Here is a 15,566-nt window from a genome sequence, read left to right on the forward strand (position 1 = left end):
TATACAATTTTTTTATGAACCTACATTAAGTTTACAACATTTGAATCATCCTAAACATACTTGTTAATTAAATCCAATCTCTAGCATAAATTAGGTCAAATAAAAGCATCTACAATAGGTGTTTTTTCCTCACAATTTGCTAAGTAAGGTAACCTTATTTTTTTTTCAGTTAAATGAGCTATGAAAAATTAAAAAAAATATATTTTCTCCTATCTTCATTAAAAAAAACCCATCTCATATCAGTTTAAAAATATCTGCCCTTGAACCCTGTAGATTGCCATCTACTATGTTATGGCTTGCTTACTTCTTCACCCTAGTGTGAGAATGTGTACAAGGATGTTTATAGCTGCAGTTTTTGAGCCTCTTGGTAACCAATGTTTATAGCAACATTTAGGCAGCACTTAATGCATAAGAATGCTGAAACAGAAATTTTGAAGACTTCAGAAGATATTCAGAGGTAGAAAAAATACAATTTTGTTAATTCACAGATACCATGCACTGTATGAGAAACATGAATATAGTAACACTTTGGAGAAACCATTATAAAGGTAATAAAACAGGCATGAAATAGCAAGGGCCATGTAGTTACAATTTGTGCAGGAGTCTCACATAGATTTTGGTACTTTAAACCTACAATCTTGAAAAAAAAAGAGAACATAGTAGCCCTTGAACATTCACACCTGTACTGAAAACTATATACATTTTTAAAAAGTCAACAGATAATATTAATTCAGTGACAATAAGTCAGATGTCTTTTAACTGTGATTAATACAGTTCTATCATAAATATGATCATCTAAAAACATGTTCCCAGAAGACATCTGAAGCAGCATAAGGAGTGCAGAAGTGCCATCAACGGCCTCCCTTTTCTTCCTTTACTTCCCTCTACTGACTCATGTTGTTGCAAGCTTTCTCTGTCTCCTAGGCGTGTTACCTGGTTACAGAAGTAGATTGTGCAGGTCTGATCTGCAGCACCCTTTTTGTCCTACTTTGGAGAGCAGTGTGAAAAAAGGTAAGACCGAATGTTTGTGGTGTTGATTATATAACAGTAGATTTTAGTCTGATGTATAATTACACAATTTTGACACTCATTTTTTTTTTTTTATGTTAACTCTTTAGCAAGGGATAGGTTTAAATCACAATGTACTGCTATTGCTGAGCTATCTTAATACGGCTTGTAACACAATGGTTCTTTAAGTACTGATTAGAAATTTTTAAAGCAACTGGTATTTTACAACAATAGTCAAAAAATATATAAGATATATGCCATGTCACAGCTATGGCATCCACCCTACGAATGACAGAACTGAACTTCATTATTTGTTCAGAGACTGACAGCTCGATTTTATTGCAAGAAAAAAAAAAACTAAGCAAGCTGTAATTAAACACAGGAGTGTTGCTAAGATTGCACAAAACCTTGGGTACTGTGGGGAACACAAAAGAGGTGAAGTTTGTGGCATTGTGACAACAGCACTGTCAGATCCCAGCCACTTTCATCAATATGTGACAAATGGCTGTTGAAATCTCACCATGACCATGCTGTCACCAACACGTGACAAATGAGGGGTAAAATCATATCACACTGTCATGAATACACATTATTATTATACACAATTTATATAGCGCCAACAGTTTACGCAGCGCTTTACAATGTAGAGGGGGGACAGCACATTTGGCACCTCAACAATTGCCAGAATCCATCCCACTTTCTCCAGCAGTAAGCTTCTTTTTGTAATTTAATGTTCTGTACTGCCTCACAGTGACAAATACTCAGCTGCCATTACATATCTCAGAAGTCTATCCCTGCCCTGTTCCATCGCATAGAACATGTCTTTGTCGCTGGACAATGCTGTCAGAGGCATTATTATTATTCACGATTTATATAGCACCAACAGTTTACGCAGCGCTTTACAATGTAGAGGGGGACAGCCCAATTACAGTACAGTTCAATACAGAGGGGACAGGAGGGCCCTGCTCGTATAGCCTACATTCTAAAGGGAGGGGGTACCCCAGACAAAGTCTTGTATGATGAAACGCGTCGGGAGGACTCCACTGCCGCCATTTTACTTGCAAGCGCTTTTTATTCTGAAATGTAAGTGTTTTTCCTTTTAATAAATTTTTTATGGTTTACGGAATTACGCTATGAGCCCCTTCTTCATTACATGTGGGTAATGTCCGTTGGTGTCCGAGCTTCCATATGAAGAAGACCTCTTTGGGATAACAACATTACAACTTCACCATTCACCAGCCCTTGGTTCCCTACCTTCATTGCCAGTGAGCAATCCAAGCCTGTTTGACCCATATAGCGTATGCTAGGTGGGTCCCAACTTTCTGGTAAGCCTCCAGTCATCCTAGGTGGCGGTTTCGCACAAGTGTTTGTCAGCACATGTTGGATTACATACAGAAATCTCTCACGAGTATATGTTTTGGAATTTATCACCATTGCAAAATTTATGTTCATCGTACCTGCACATTCAGTTTTGGACTTTATTGCCATTTTTACATCCTGTTATCACTTTTGGTGACCCTAAGGCTTTATAACATAAGTGTTCTATATGTATGAATGTTCACAAAGTATACAAAACACTATCTTTTCACAATTCATTTTGCTATTATATGTGGTATAGCAATATTCTCTTTCTCATTTTTTAGCGCTACACTTGGTTACATATGATTTATTACAAATTTTCTATTTGTTGTGATAGCTGCTTACATCTATGACTTTTTTGGAGTAAGCGCATGGTTTATAGGTTTTTTAAAGGGAGGGGGTGGTGGTACAAAAGGTAATAGATGCAGGGAATGATTTGATGGGGGTGGCTCGGGGATAGTTGTTATAGGTGGGTGTGGGATAGGCTTCCCTGAATAAGGGAGTTTTCAGGGATCTCCTAAAGATGGACAAGTTAGGGACTGATCAGATATACCAAGGCAGGGAGATCAATCCCATCAATTTTACACTCAGACTCACCCTGCACAAAGATTTTCTAGCTCACAGGACCACAATCTATGTGCCAGCAGACTGATTGACATTGCTTAGAGTTAACCTGTTACACACAATACAGCCCCCCCAGGAGCATTATTGGAAATACCAATTATCTGCAATAACAATTATGACTTTTAATAAATATCTGTAATACACACTTTTACGGCATATGCCATAGTTTAAAAAGACAAGGATTCTTTAACCAGTTGCCGACCGCCTCACGCTGATATACGTCAGCAGAATGGCACGGACAGGCAAAATCACGTACCTGGTATGTGATTGCATTCCCGCGGCCGGGGGTCCGATTGTGATGTCATCTATCCTCGGCTCAGCAGTTTCCGTTCTGGCGCCGAGGAGAGAAGACTGAAATGTGAGTGCACAACACACACACATCCCAGTACAACATGCCAGGTACACATATCACCCCCCTTTACCCCCCGATCACCCCTCCCCCCCCCCCCGTCACACTGACACCAAGCAGTTTTTTTTTTTTTCTGATTACTGCATGGTGTCAGTTTGTGACAGTTAGTGTGGTGGGGCAGTTATTGTTAGCCCCCTTTAGGTCTAGGATACCCCCCTAACCCCCCCTAATAAAGTTTTAACCCCTTGATCACCCTCCGTCGCCAGTGTCGCTAAGCGATCATTTTTCTGATTGCTGTATTAGTGTCACTGGTGACGCTAGTTAGGGAGGTAAATATTTAGGTTCGCTGTCAGTGTTTTATAGCAACAGGGACCCCCATATACTACCTAATGTGTTAACCCCTTGATTGCCCCCTAGTTAACCCTTTCACCACTGATCACCGTATAACCTTTACGGGTGACGCTGGTTAGTTCGTTTATTTTTTATAGTGTCAGGGCACCCGCCGTTTATTACCGAATAAAGGTTTAGCCCCCTGATCGCCCGGCGGTGATATACGTCGCCCCAGGCAGCGTCAGATTAGCGCCAGTACCGCTAACACCCACACATGCAGCATACGCCTCCCTTAGTGGTATAGTATCTGTAGGGATCAATATCTGATCCGATCAGATCTATACTAGCGTCCCCAGCAGTTTAGGGTTCCCAAAAATGCAGTGGTAGCGGGATCAGCCCAGATACCTGCTAGCACCTGCGTTTTGCCCCTCCGCCCGGCCCAGCCCAGTCCAGCCCACCAAAGTGCAGTATCGATCAATCACTGTCACTTACAAAACACTAAACGCATAACTGCAGCGTTCGCAGAAGTCAGGCCTGATCCCTGCGATCGCTAACAGTTTTTTTGGTAGCGTTTTGGTGAACTGGCAAGCGCCAGCGGCCTAGTACACCCCGGTCGTAGTCAAACCAGCACTGCAGTAACACTTAGTGACGTGGCGAGTCCCATAAGTGCAGTTCAAGCTGGTGAGGTGGCAAGCACAAGTAGTGTCCCGCTGCCACCAAGAAGAAGACAAACAGGCCCGTCGTGCCCATAATGCCCTTCTTGCTGCATTCGCCAATCCTAATTGGGAACCCACCACTTCTGCAGCGCCCGTACTTCCCCCATTCACATCCCCAACCAAATGCAGTCGGCTGCATGAGAGGCATTTTCTTTATGTCCTCCCGAGTACCCCTACCCAACGAACCCCCCCAAAAAAGATGTTGTGTCTGCAGCAAGCGCGGATATAGGCGTGACACACGCTATTATTTTCCCTCCTGTCCTGACAATCCTGGTCTTTTCATTGGTGAATGTTTTGAACGCTACCATACACTAGTTGAGTATTAGCGTAGGGTACAGCATTGCACAGACTAGGCACACTTTCACAGGGTCTCCCAAGATGCCATCGCATTTTGAGAGACCCGAACCTGGAACCGGTTACAGTTATAAAAGTTACAGTTACAAAAAAAAGTGTGAAAAAAAAAACAACACACAAAAAAATATAAAATAAAAAAAAATAGTTGTCATTTCATTGTTCTCTCTCTCTCTCTCTCTATTCTCTCTCTATTGTTCTGCTCTTTTTTACTGTATTCTATTCTGAAATGTTTTATTGTTTTTATGTTTTACCATGTTTGCTTTTCAGTTATGCAATTTTTTATACTTTACCGTTTACTGTGCTTTATTGTTAACCATTTTTTTGTCTTCAGGTACGCCATTCACGACTTTGAGTGGTTATACCAGAATGATGCCTGCAGGTTTAGGTATCATCTTGGTATCATTCTTTTCAGCCAGCGGTCGGCTTTCATGTAAAAGCAATCCTAGTGGCTAATTAGCCTCTAGACTGCTTTTACAAGCAGTGGGAGGGAATTTCCCCCCCCCCACCGTCTTCCATGTTTTTCTCTGGCTCTCCTGTCTCAACAGGGAACCTGAGAATGTAGCCGGTGATTCAGCCAGCTGACCATAGAGCTGATCAGAGACCAGAGTGGCTCCAAACATCTCTATGGCCTAAGAAACCGTAAGCTACGAGCATTTTATGATTTCGCCGGATGTAAACAGCGCCATTGGGAAATTGGGGAAGCATTTTATCACACTGATCTTGGTGTGGTCAGATACTTTGAGGGCAGAGGAGAGATCTAGGTTCTAATAGACCCCAATTTTTTCAAAAAAGAGTACCTGTCACTACCTATTGCTATCATAGGGGATATTTACATTCCCTGAGATAACAATAAAAATGATTTTAAAAAAATGAAAGGAACAGTTTAAAAATAAGATAAAAAAGCAAAAAAAAAAAAAAAAAAAAAGAAAAAAAAAAAAGCACCCCTGTCCCCCCCTGCTCTCACGCTAAGGCGAACGCAAGCGTTGGTCTGGCGTCAAATGTAAACAGTAACTGCACCATGCATGTGAGGTATCACCGCAAAGGTCAGATTGAGGGCAGTAATTTTAGCAGTAGACCTCCTCTGTAAATCTAAAGTGGTAACCTGTAAAGGCTTTTAAAGGCTTTTAAAAATGTATTTATTTTGCTGCCACTGCACGTTTGTACGCAATTTTAAAGCATGTCATGTTTGGTATCCATGTACTCGGCCCAAGATCATCTTTTTTATTTCATCAAACATTTGGGCAATATAGTGTGTTTTAGTGCATTAAAATTTTAAAAAGTGTGTTTTTTCCCCAAAAAATGCGTTTGAAAAATCGCTGCGCAAATACTGTGTGAAAAAAAAAAAAATGAAACACCCATTATTTTAATCTGTAGGGCCTTTGCTTTAAAAAATATATAATGTTTGGGGGTTCAAAGTAATTTTCTTGCAAAAAAAAAAAATTTTTCATGTAAACAAAAAGTGTCAGAAAGGGCTTTGTCTTCAAGTGGTTAGGAGAGTGGGTGGTGTGTGACATAAGCCTCTAAATGTTGTGCATAAAATGCCAGGACAGTTCAAACCCCCCCCCAAATGACCCCATTTTGGAAAGTAGACACCCCAAGCTATTTGCTGAGAGGCATGTCGAGTCCATGTAATATTTTATATTGTGACACAAGTTGCGGGAAAGAGACAGGTTTTTTTCCTTTTTTTTTTTTTTTTTTTTTTTTGCACAAAGTTGTCACTAAATGATATATTGCTCAAACATGCCATGGGAATATGTGAAATTACACCCCAAAATACATTCTGTTGCTTCTCCTGAGTATGGAGATACTACATGTGTGAGACTTTTTGGGAGTCTAGCCTTGTACGGGACCTCGAAAACCAAGCACCGCGTTCAGGCTTTCTAAGGTAAATTTTTGATTTCATTCTTCACTGCCTATCACAGTTTCGGAGGCCATGGAATGCCCAGGTGGCACAAACCCCCCCCCCAATGACCGTATTTTGGAAAGTAGACACCCCAAGCTATTTGCTGAGAGGTATAGTGAGTATTTTGCAGACCTCACTTTTTGTCACAAAGTTTTAAAAATTGAAAAAAGAAAAAAAAATTTTTTTTCTTGTCTTTCTTCATTTTCAAAAACAAATGAGAGCTGCAAAATACTCACCATGCCTCTCAGCATATAGCTTGGGGTGTCTACTTTCCAAAATGGGGTCATTTGGGGGGGTTGTGCCACCTGGGCATTCCATGGCCTCCGAAACTGTGATAGGCAGTGAAGAGTGAAATCAAAAATTTACACCCTTAGAAATCCTGAAGGCGGTGCTTGGTTTTCGGGGCCCCGTACGTGGCTAGGCTCCCAAAAAGTCCCACACATGTGGTATCCCCATACTCAGGAGAAGCAGCTAAATGTATTTTGGGGTGCGATTCCACATATGCCCATGGCCTGTGTGAGCAATATATCATTTAGTGACAACTTTGTGCAAAAAAAAAAAAATTGTCACTCTTCCGCAACTTGTGTCAAAATATAAAATATTCCATGGACTCAACATGCCTCAAAGCAAATAGCTTGGGGTGTCTACTTTCCAAAATGGGGTCATTTGGGAGGGGGGTTATGCCATCTGGGCATTTTATGGCCTTCAAAACTGTTATAGGTAGTGAGGAGTAAAATCAAGAATTTACGCCCTTAGAAATCCTGAAGGCAGTGATTGGTTTTCGGGGCCCCGTACGCTGCTAGGCTCCCAAAGGGTCCCACACATGTGGTATCCCCGTACTCAGGAGAAGCAGCTGAATATATTTTGGGGTGCAATTCCACATATGCCCATGGCCTGTGTGAGCAATATATCATTTAATGACAACTTTTTGTAATTTTTTTTTGTTGTTGTTGTCATTATTCAATCACTTGGGACAAAAAAATTAATATTCAATGGGCTCAACATGCCTCTCAGCAATTTCCTTGGGGTGTCTACTTTCCAAAATGGGGTCATTTGTGGGGGTTTTGTACTGCCCTGCCATTATAGCACCTCAAGAAATGACATAGGCAGTCATAAATTAAAGGCTGTGTAAATTCCAGAAAATGTACCCTAGTTTGTAGGCGCTATAACTTTTGCGCAAACCAATAAATACACTTATTGACATTTTTTTTTTACCAAAGACATGTGGCCGAATACATTTTGGCCTAAATGTATGACTAAAATTGAGTTTATTGGATTTTTTTTTATAACAAAAAGTAGAAAATATTTGTTTTTCAAAATTTTCGGTCTTTTTCCGTTTATAGCGCAAAAAATAAATATGGCAGAGGTGAGCAAATACCATCAAAAGAAAGCTCTATTTGTGGGAAGAAAAGGACGCAAATTTCGTTTGGGTACAGCATTGCATGACCGCGCAATTAGCAGTTAAAGCAACGCAGTGCCAAATTGTAAAAAGTGCTCTGGTCAGGAAGGGGGTAAATCCTTCCGGGGCTGAAGTGGTTAAGGTATGGCTCAGTGATTTTAGTAATTAGGAAAAGGCTATTACAAAAAAGAGGCAATACTACAAAAGAAAAAAAGAGTGTCCCTGACCATCCTCTTCTGGGGTCCCTCAGTGGTGCTCCTTGCTCCTATTCTTCTCGAGTGCCCCGTTGGAAAGGTGCTCTCCCTCGGGCACCCATGCGAGTGCACTCCCATTCGGCTCTGCCCTCCAGCTTTCGAGTCATTGGATTCGATTGACAGCAAGGAGAGCCAATGGCTGCACTGCTATCAATCTATCCAATCAGGACCTGAGACACCAGCTGGAGCAGGTGTGCTCGTGCCCGGCACAGGAACGATTGGAGGTAAGTAAAAGGGGGGCTCTGGGGGGCAAGTGCACTACATGAGGTTTTTCACCTCAATGTATAGAATGCATTGAGTTAAAAAATTGTGAGGGTTTACAAACCCTTTAATGCATTCTGTGCATTAAGATAAAAAGCCTTCTGTGTGCAGTAGCCCCCCTAATATTTACCCGAGGTCCCTCTAGCTCAAGCGATGTTGTAGGAATGTCTCAGCCGTCCGGGACTCCCCTCCTCATTAGCTGAGACAGCGGCGTGGAACCATTAGCTCCCGCTGCTGGATATCAAAGTCACTCAGCCAATGAGAATAGAAAGAAGGCGTGCCAGGTCGCAGCTCTGTGTCTGAATGGACACAGGAAGCTGTGACTTGGCTCGGGTGCCCCCATAGCAAGCTGCTTGCTGTGGGGGCACCCAAAAGGAGGGAGGGGCCAGGAGAGCCAAAGAGGGACCTGAGACCGTTGGCTGATGTTTCTTCATTGCCATACTAAAAGGATAGGTGTCAAAATGTTTATGATCATACAAGCTGACACTCCCTTAAATACTTTTTTTTTAAATGTTTTATTATCTTCAGAGGCCTACAGGTTACATTCTGGCAACCTGTATATTATTGTCCAGAATGGAATTGCCTTCTGGATGAATACAAATATGATATCTATTAGATACGTAGATCGTCTAAAGCCTCATACACACTGTTCGATTTTCTGCACATTTTTGCCTTCAGATTTACCAAAACCATATAATATGAGGTCAAACCTTAAGAGTTGGGGGTGTGGCCTAACAAGGCATGTGAACAGACCTGTTCCACGGAGCTCCCGCTGGTGATCCTGTTGACGATCCCTCCCTCACCACCATAGACGCCCGAAATCGACCGGTACCGGTGCCTGCTGATTCTCTGACACCCCAGGACCCTGTGGCTGCCGAAAAAACAGGCATGATGATCTGCGGGAAACGGGGAGATGCTGCGGCCGTGGCATCTCAGGACTTCCAAGTTGGCTCCTGGCAATCTCAGCCTCAGAGGATGCCACGAGTCCCGGACAAGAAAACGGAGCAGGGGGGTAAGTTCACAAAACCCCCTAAGACTAAAGAACAGCCCAGAGACATGCTATATTATACGCAGAAGTTAGCAGGCCCTGCAGAATCCTCATAGGCTAAAACGCAGCACCCTGCGGTATCCACAGAACAAGGCAGACAGGGATAATGCAGACAGGCTGGATGACGCTGAACCTATGGAGCCTGTCCCTGATCCCATGCCCAACCTGTTTGATATGCAATTGGAGGATAGCCCCCAACCCACACTGAGTGATATACTGCATGCTGTACATAGGTTCTCTGCCTCGGTGGATGATTTGAAAGAGAAGTTTGGGGGGCTGAAGGAGACGGTGTCTCTCCTCCGCCAGGACATTCAGAAAATCAGAGAGATGACCACTGCTGTGGAGGGTAGAGTAAGTGACATCGAGGATCAGATGCCCCATATGAACCGGGATGTGAGGGTGGCTGCTCAGCAAGCACGCCAGGCCTTTGATAAAACTGACGACATTGAGAACCGCCTGAGATGCAACAATGTCCGCATCGTGGGGCTCCCAGAGAAGGTGGAGGGCAGAGACCCCACTGCATTCATTGAAGGTTGGCTGCAGGAAGTGTTTGGCAAGGAGGCTTTCTCTCCTCTACACGGTGGGCCGGGGACACAGGGTGCCGCCACGTCCCCTCCCGCCTGGCAACTCCCCAAGATCATGCTAGCCAGACTCCTGAACTACAGGGACTGTGAGGTTGTGCTGCGACTGGCCAAAGAAAAGGGTGCTGTGCAGTACAATGGCACCAATATATCCTTCTACCCTGTCTTTTCGGCGGAAGTGCAATGCAGAAGGTCCAAGTTTGCAGACGTCAAAAAGCGGCTACAAAGTCTACAGTTACATTATGCCATGCTGTTCCCGGCCAAGTTACGAATAACAGCCAGAGATCAGAATCACTTTTTTGAAAATGCACAGGATGCCGCAGGATGGCTGGATCAGAATGAACAAGATCTCTGCCGCCAGGGTCAAGATAATGGAGAAGGTTGATGCTGCTTTAATCATCTTTATCAGGCATGAAGGGCGCCCAATTACCTTTTCAGCATTCATGTGGCTAAGAGAGGGCCTTTACTTGATACCCACTATCAATGGGTGAAATTCCACTTACTTACTTTTCCGCATTTTAGTGCATGTGTACAGGCGGAATGTGATTGTGCACATCACCTGTTCTTTACCTGTTGCCATGGTTGACATGGCTCAAGTTTCTGTGCCCTGTTGGCACAATGAAGGCAAATAAAGACCAAGCCCCACAATTTTTGGAAGGCCCCTGTTTTGCCCTGTTGGCAGGGAGTGGGCCACAGGCTCAGTGCCACTTCTCTACCTGTCAATCTGCTTGCTTCGCTGCGCAGTTGTGCATGATGTTCTACCTCAGTTTCCTAATGCCTTTCCAATGTACATGTTACTCCATTACTACCTCATATGTGCTACACTATTTGATGACTGCTCCAGACTGTTCACTGGCCAGCTGCTGGTGGTATGCGGGAACACTGTCTATGCTTGAAAGACTCCTCCATATCTATAAGTGGATATATGTATGTTTGCCATGTCTTCTACACCTATAGTGTCATGTAATGTCCGGGGAGTGAATGATCCATTGAAAAGGACTTTGATTTCTGCATGTATGCAGAAGTTCCATCTGGCCATAATCGGCCTGCAGGAGACCCACCTGCAGGGAGACACGGTTGGGTTCTTACAATATGCGTGGTTCGGGAAGGCCTATCACTCCACTTACTCCGCCTTCTCTCGTGGAGTAAGTGTACTGATACATAAAGCACTGGCCTATCAGGAGCTGGATTCCCTCATTGATATATCTGGTAGATTTGTGTTTCTGTATTGTAAACTGTATACAATTACCATGATTTTGGCCTTTGTGTACATATCCCCCCGTTTTCTCAGGAGGTGCTAGAGTTGCTGCTGTCTTACCTAACAAGCCTGTTATTCCAGTCCTGATTATGGGTGACTTCAACTGTTAATTAGATCCCAGATTTGACAGACACCCCCCATGTCGCCCCCTAGGGGCGGCCGGGGCACTGCTCTTAGCCGCCTATTGGCAGAGGTGGGATGGACCGACATATGGCGCATTCGTAACCCAGACAGTAAACAATTCTCATGTTTTTCCAAGACCCATAGCTCACTGTCCTGTATTGACTTAAGTTTGGGTACCCCAAACATGGTCGGCTACACCTCTAAGGTGGAATACTTCCCACGGGGAGTATTGGACCACTCTCCACTGGCTTTATGGCTGATCACCCAACCACCCAGTTCATTACCCAGGGCCCCATGGAAGTTAAAAGCTGTCACGTACCTGGTAGGTTTTGAGCCCGAAGTGCAGAGAGAGACCTCCCCTGTGGCTCCCACTCATGGCCCTCTGGAATGGGGACAGAGGACACAGGAATGAGAAGTGGTATGGGTGCCTGGCAGGATCAACAGTCCACCCAGAAGTCCAGGAGTAGTTATGATCCAGGAATCTGGAACTGAAGAGAAGGCTGGAGACTGGAACAACATCAGGTAAGCAGGCAGAAGACTGGAGTGCTGGACTGGAACCAGGAACAACAGCAGGTAGCAGACTGGAAGCTGGAACGCTGGACCGGAACCAGGAATAACAGCAGAAAGCAGGCTGGGTACTGGAACGCTGAACTGGCACCAGGAACAACAGCAGGTAAGCAGGCTGGAAGCTGGAATGCTGGACCGGATCCAGGACCAACAGCAGATAGCAGGCTGGATACTGGAACGCTGAACTGGAGCCAGGAATAACAGCAGGTAGGTAGGCAGGTATCAGGGATCAGGCAGAAGGATCGTCAGACAGGCCAGTAAACGATATCAGGCGGACAATAAGGTACCAGGGATCAAAACAGGAGAATGGTCTAAGCAAGCCGGGGGTCAGATGCAGGCAGAAAGCTGGATGGTAGCCGGGTCAAGTAACAGTCTCAGATCAGATCAGGTTTTGGCACACAGAACGCTGTAGAGCAGACAGCGGGAACTGAGTGTGACAGGCAGGTTTAAATAGCCCGCCTGGCGCTAACAGGGATGCGTGTGCGCGCGCCCGTGCGCAATGGCGCCCGCGATCGCGCACCAATGAGCCTGGGATGCCGATTACTGGCGGGATCTTCCTGACATTGCCCCCCCCAAGGGGCAGCCTCCGGATGCCCTTTCGGGAAAATTTTTTGGGATGGGACCTTTTGAAGGATTGCAACAGACTCTCAGCGTGGATATTACCCTCGGGCTCCCAAGAATTTTCTTCGGGTCCAAACCCCTTCCAATTAATCAGGAATTGATCCTAATTACCTCTCCTCCTGTAGTCCAAGATAGATTCTACCTCGAATTCCTCCTCGCCATCAACCAAAACTGGATCAGGGGGATCCGTACTTCGACCTGGAAATGGATTGAAAATGGAAGGTTTTAGTAAAGATACATGGAATACCGGATGGACCTTTAAAGAGTCAGGAAGTTCTAGTTCATATGCCACCTCATTAATCTTCCTTCTGACAGGGAATGGTCCCAAGAACTTGGGACCCAATTTCCTTGAAGGGCAGGCCAACCTGAGGTTTACCGTGGATAACCATACCCGGTCACCGGGTGCAAGTAACAGCTCACCTCGCCTTTTCTTGTCAAAAGTTATTTTGTTGTGTTCCTGGGTCCTGGTCATGGTTTCCTGTAGAATTTGGTTGTTGCAGGCAAAGAAATTTAATTTTTCCTGAACTGCTGGTACTGTACATTCAGGGAGAGAATTAGGTAAAAATGCAGGGTGAAAGCCATAATTTGCAAAAAATGGAGTCTGTTTGATAGCGGAGTGAATGGAGTTGTTGTAGGCAAATTCAGCCAATGGGAGCACAGAAATCCAGACATCTTGGGCAAAAGAGGAGAAACAGCATAGGTATTGCTCGAGAGTTTGGTTTGTTCTCTCTGTTTGCCCATTAGTCTGGGGATGATAGGCAGAGGAGAATGACAGTTCAATATTCAAAGCTTTACACAGAGACCTCCAGAATCAGGAGGTAAACTGTACCCCCCAATCTGAGACGATATTAGCCGGCACCCCGTGGAGTCTGATGATTTCTTTGATGAAACACTTGTGCTGTTTCTGAAGCTGAGGGGGTACCCTTCATTGGAACAAAATGGGCCATTTTTGACAGTCGATCTATAATCACAAAGATGGTGGTATAGCCCTCCGCCGGAGGTAGCTCGACAATAAAATCTATGGATAACATCTTCCATGGCCTGTCCGGAACAGGCAGAGGTCTCAGTAGCCCCCATACCTTGGTTTTGTAACCCTTGTTCCTAATGCAGGTTGTGCAGGATTCCACAAATCTTTTGCAATCCTCACGTACCTGAGGCCACCAAAAGGTACCCTGTACCAGATCGGTGGTCTTGGTTATACCGAAATGCCCAGCCAGTGCATGATCGTGACAAAGCTCCAATATGGACACTCGTAGGCTTTTAGGTATGTAAATCTTGTTTTCCTGCCAAAGTAACCCATCTCTGACCTGTAGTTCTGGCCCAACAGAAGGTCCCAGTCTTGTGGAAGCTTGCTTAATTTGTGAGAGCAGGTTTCCCTGAAGCAGAAGAAAATTCCCCGGGGACAGGATGGTGTCCGGAGGCGAATCTTTTTGGGGTTTGTGGAACATCCTAGATAGGGCATCAGGTTTAGTGTTTTTGGAACCAGGGCGATAAGTGACATGAAAGTAGAACCTGGAGAAGAAGAGGGCCCACCTGGCTTGTCGTGGATTCAGTCTTTTTGCAGATCTCCGATACTCCAGGTTCTTATGATCTGTAAAAATTAGGACTGGATGGGCAGCTCCTTCCAACAAGTAGCGCCATTCTTCTAATGCAGACTTTATTGCCAACAACTCTCTATCTCCTACATCATAATTTCTCTCTGCCGCAGGCAACTTGCGAGAGAAGAAGGCCACCGGGTACAGCAGGGCCCTGGTTCCTTGTCTTTGGGACAGCACTGCTCCCACAGCAATTTCAGATGCATCTACTTCAAGTACAAATGGCAGAGAGGAATCTGGATGTTTTAATACGTCAGCGGAAGTAAAAAGGCCTTTGAGGGTCTCAAAGGCCTCTTGGGCTTCAGAAGAAAAGTGAAAATGTGTTCCCTGTTTGGTTAACTGGGTAATTGGAGTGATGATAGCTGAGAACCCCTTAATAAATTTCTGATAGAAATTGGCGAATCTAATGAACCGTTGGATTCCCTTTTTGTCTGTTGGGACCGGCCAATCCAGTATTGCAGCGATCTTTTGAGGATCCATTTTAATGCCCCTACTGGAGATAATTAACACCAAAAATGGTATACTTTCCTGCTCAAACTCACTTTTCTGCCTTCGCATATAAGCCATGCTGTCGAAGCCGAGCCAACACACTTCTGATGTGCCTGCGGTGAGCTTCAAGGGAAAAAGAGAAGATTATTATATCGTCCAGGTAGACAATGACAAACAGATCTAGAAAGTCCCGGAGAACGTCATTGATGAAATACTGAAAAGTAGCGGGAGCATTACACAACCCGAAGGGCATCACCAAGTACTCAAAATGCCCATAGCGGGTACGAAAAGCGGTCTTCCATTAGTCTCCGTCCCTGATACGGACCAAATTGTAGGCTCCATGGAGGTCAAGCTTAGTGAACACAGTGGCAGTTTCAAGTCTTTGGAATAGTTCTGGTACCAGGGGAAGAGGATAGCGTTTTTTTACCTTGATTGTATTTAATTTGCGGTAATCCACACATGGTCGAAGGGTATGATCCATCTGTACAAAAAAGATGCCCGCGCCCGCTGGGGACGTGAACGGGCGAATTAAACCTTTCTTTAAGTTCTCATCAATGTAATCCTTTAACGCCCCTTGTTCTACCTCTGTCAGGGGAAAAATCCTTCCGAACGGAATTTCCGCACTGGGAAGTAGCTCGATAGGGCAGTCATAGGCCTGGTGGGGTGGTAAGGTCTCTGCCCCCTGTTTACTAAACACGTTTAGAAAGTCCTGGTAAACTTCTGGGAT

General features: G+C 44.6%; 1 protein-coding gene across 1 annotated transcript in view; it reads left to right on the forward strand.

The window, feature by feature from the left end:
* Window positions 1–818: 818 nt before the first annotated feature.
* LRRC18 (leucine rich repeat containing 18) overlaps window positions 819–15,566 on the forward strand; it is a 132,589-nt gene continuing 117,841 nt past the window's right edge. Inside the window, exon 1 of the mRNA XM_073595210.1 lies at window positions 819–1,011. The gene's annotated coding sequence lies outside the window, so the exon portion shown is untranslated. The remainder of the gene's footprint in view (window positions 1,012–15,566) is intronic.

The sequence above is a fragment of the Aquarana catesbeiana genome, linkage group LG08 (assembly GCF_042186555.1).
Source record: "Aquarana catesbeiana isolate 2022-GZ linkage group LG08, ASM4218655v1, whole genome shotgun sequence".
Taxonomy (NCBI): Eukaryota; Metazoa; Chordata; class Amphibia; order Anura; family Ranidae; genus Aquarana; species Aquarana catesbeiana.